Here is a 3804-nt window from a genome sequence, read left to right as displayed (position 1 = left end):
GAGATGTTTAAATTCTTTTACCACTGACAATCTACTCCAAAATCATTTGCGTTATTGCCTAAAGTCAAATCAATGTTGTGTCAAATTACCTGATGAAACAAAGAAATTTTTGCAGTTTGAAAATCATTCTTATAAAGAAAAAGTTCCCTTTGTTATATACGCAGATTTAGAAAGTATTTTAGAAAAGGCATCAGACAATAATTACTCTACCAAATCTAATTCTAAAATATATCAAAATCATGTTGCATTTAGTGTAGCCTATTATCTAAAATGCTCTTATAACGATTCATTCTCTAAATTTAATATTTATCGTGGTAAAGATTGCATTCAGTGGTTTGTTAAAGAGTTGGAAGAAATTTCACAGTTTTGTGATGAACAGCTTAAAATAATTTTACCAATGACAACAATAACAACAACAACAACAACAACAACAAATGACAATTGTCACATCTGCAAACAAACATTTCAACCAAACCAAATGAAAGTACGAGATCATAATCATCAAACAGGAGAATTTCGTGGTTTAGCGCATCAAGTTTGTAACTTAAATTATAAAGATGCTCATTACATTCCTGTTGTTTTTCACAACTTGAGTGGATATGATGCTCATTTTATAATTAAAGAACTATCAACACAGTTTCAAGGAACAATCAAATTGCTACCTATAAATAAAGAAAAATACATTTCTTTTACTAAATATGTTGCAGGCACAAATGTATCTTTACGATTTGTTGATTCTTTTCGTTTTATGTCTCAAGCTCTAGGAAAACTTTCATCAAATTTACAAAACGAACAAAAATCTATAACAAAATTATTTTGTAATACCGAAGAAGAATTCTTGTTATTAACAAAAAAAGGTATATTTCCTTATGATTACATTGATTCATTTGAACGTTTAGAGGAAACCGTTTTACCTTGTAAAGAAGCATTTTACAGTGAACTTACTGAGGAACCTATTAGTGACAGCGACTATTATCATGCTAAAAAAGTTTGGGACTGCTTTCATATTAAAACAATAGGAGAGTATGCTGATTTGTATTTAAAGACTGATGTTCTTTTACTTGCAGATGTTTTTGAAGCTTTTCGTGATACATGCAAAAAAACATATGATTTAGATCCTTTACATTACTTTACTACTCCCGGACTTACATTTGATGCTATGCTCAAAACCACAAATATAACATTAGAACGTTTGATGGATATTGATCAAATATTATTTATAGAAAAAGGAATAAGAGGTGGTGTATCACAGTGTTCAAATAGATATGCAAAAGCAAATAATAAATATATGAGAGAAAATTTTATACAAAATTTAGACAGCAAGTACTTAATGTATTTTGACGTGAATAATTTATATGGTGCAGCAATGTCAGAATATTTGCCATATGGTGAATTTGAGTTTTTAGAAAATTTTAACATTCAACAAATATTATATACCTCCAATACTTCTCAAATTGGTTACATACTTGAATGTGATTTAGATTATCCCATTTGCATACATGATATGCATAGCGATTTACCATTGGCGCCTGAACATATGGTGCCACCAAATTCTACATCCAAAATTAAAAAACTGCTTTTAACATTATTTCCAAAAAAAAATTATATTATTCATTATAGAAATTTGAAAATGTATTTAGACCTGGGAATGAAATTAACTAAAGTTCACAAAGTTTTAAAATTCAAACAATCACCATGGCTTAAACAATATATTGACTTAAATACCAAACTCAGGCAACAGTCTAAAAATGATTTTGAAAAAGATTTCTATAAATTAATGATTAATGCTATTTATGGTAAATGTATGGAGAATGTTAGAAAACATAGAGACATTCGATTGGTAACGAAATGGGGTGGAGGACGCTGGGGACTACGCGCATTAATTTCAAGACCTAATTTTCATAGCTCCATTATTTTTGATGAAAATATTGTTGTTGTTGAAATGAATAAATTAGAAGTTTATCTGAATAAACCAATATACGTTGGTTTTAGTATCTTAGATATTTCGAAAACTTTCTTATATCATTTTCATTACAACTATGTTATTAAAACCTTCCAAAACTCTGCAAAATTACTTTATACCGATACTGACAGTTTAATCTATGAATTTAAAGTTTATGACATATATGAATATATTAAAAAAGATTTTCATCTTTTTGATACCTCAGATTATGAAACTAACAATATTTATAACATTATACAAAGAAACAAAAAAGTACCCGGCCTTATGAAAGATGAAAACAATGGAAAAATTATGTTAGAATTTGTTGGTTTAAGATCAAAAATGTATGCTTACACTGTAGATGACGATAAATCAAAAGAGTATTTAGTTAAAAAATCAAAAGGATCTACAAAATCTTCAATAAAAGCCATCACATTTAATGATTATAAAAATTGTTTGTTCGATCAAACAATTTTAGAAAAAGTGCAAAAGTTAATAAGATCTAAAAACCACAAGGTATCATCTATCAAACAGAAAAAAATTGTCTTAAGTCCATTTGATGATAAACGTATTCTTAATTTTGATACAACTGACACTAAGCCTTGGGGCTATATGTATCAAGCGACACCTAACAGAGAAAAAGAAGAAGAAAATATTAATTATGAGTAAAGTACATATGTGTACATAAGTAAATAATGGAAGGGATATCAACTACAAAATGAGGTACTGCATACAAACTAGCAACACAAATAATTTTATTTTATTGTTGTTGCAGTGCTAACCAGTGTTTCCAAGATGGATCTTTTGTTACAAATCAAAATCGAAGCCCAAGATGCTCTACAGAAAATTTATATGAAACATTTAAATAACCTGATCCTGTATGAAGACACTCATCAAACGAAACTTAAACTTTTTACTCTGATGAACCGAGAAGACTTTATTATTCCAAGTGAAATTTTTCCAAAAATGTCTCTTTACATAAAAAATGCTAATGTTGAAATATTTGTAAAACTGTTACAGAAAAGAAAATTTTTAGATAAGTATGTACACACATTTGTAGATATCTGTAGGAAAGAAAATGTAAGTTTGCTTTCTTATTCGAAATTATATGCCTTGTTAACTGCTCATGGTTTAGAGAAAAATGTATCACATATTTATTATCTGTTAGAGTTATTGTCCAACCACAATTTGCAAAACATTTGCACAAAGGAATTTCCATTGTTGAATATTTTGCAAAACCATCAAACTGTTGTATCATGCATTGATCAATTTGTATGTAATGTTTCATACATAGCTGACTACAAAAAGCTTCAGATAGCGATTTTGTCGTTGAAATTAAATAAAGATGTTTTATATAGATTTAAGCCTCATGAAAATGTTAAACACTCCCAAATATTACAATGGGTAAAGGAAAACATATTCAAAGGAAACAGCGATCCAGAGGCTCAGCTAGGTTGGACTTGCGGTCCAGACTCAGCGAGATGGCCATCAACAAAGCTCCAGGATTATAAAGAAACTTTGACTCTGTTAACATTATTATCATCTATTCAATAAAACACTTTTCATATTTTTTTTGTCTTTTATTTATAAATTTTCTTACATAATTAAGGTGCTACAACTATTTATCTTAAATACTACCTAAGTAATAATAACAATAACTAAATAAATAAATAAATACATGGGTACCTACTTATAACCTATCTAACTAAAGATATTATGTTTTTAATTGGTATATATTTAGCTATTCTATCATGCAAAATTAAACAATAAGCAGTTGTTTTATCAGGTATATTTACACTTGTTTCAAATTCTATTCTAATATCCACTGCACTTCTTTTTAATTCTTCGTTTTGTTTAGAACA

General features: G+C 28.3%; 1 long non-coding RNA gene across 1 annotated transcript; it reads left to right on the top strand.

Moving 5' to 3' along the window:
- The first annotated feature begins 6 nt into the window (after positions 1 to 6).
- On the top strand, positions 7 to 3512 carry LOC138132218 (uncharacterized). Its single transcript, XR_011160017.1, has 2 exons — positions 7 to 2665; positions 2718 to 3512. It is a non-coding gene; the product is annotated as an uncharacterized lncRNA (long non-coding RNA).
- The last annotated feature ends 292 nt before the right edge of the window (positions 3513 to 3804 follow it).

The sequence above is a fragment of the Tenebrio molitor genome, chromosome 1, assembly GCF_963966145.1.
Source record: "Tenebrio molitor chromosome 1, icTenMoli1.1, whole genome shotgun sequence".
NCBI classification, from domain to species: domain Eukaryota; kingdom Metazoa; phylum Arthropoda; class Insecta; order Coleoptera; family Tenebrionidae; genus Tenebrio; species Tenebrio molitor.
Note: the sequence above shows the minus strand (reverse complement) of the source record. Positions and strands in the feature narration are given on the sequence as shown.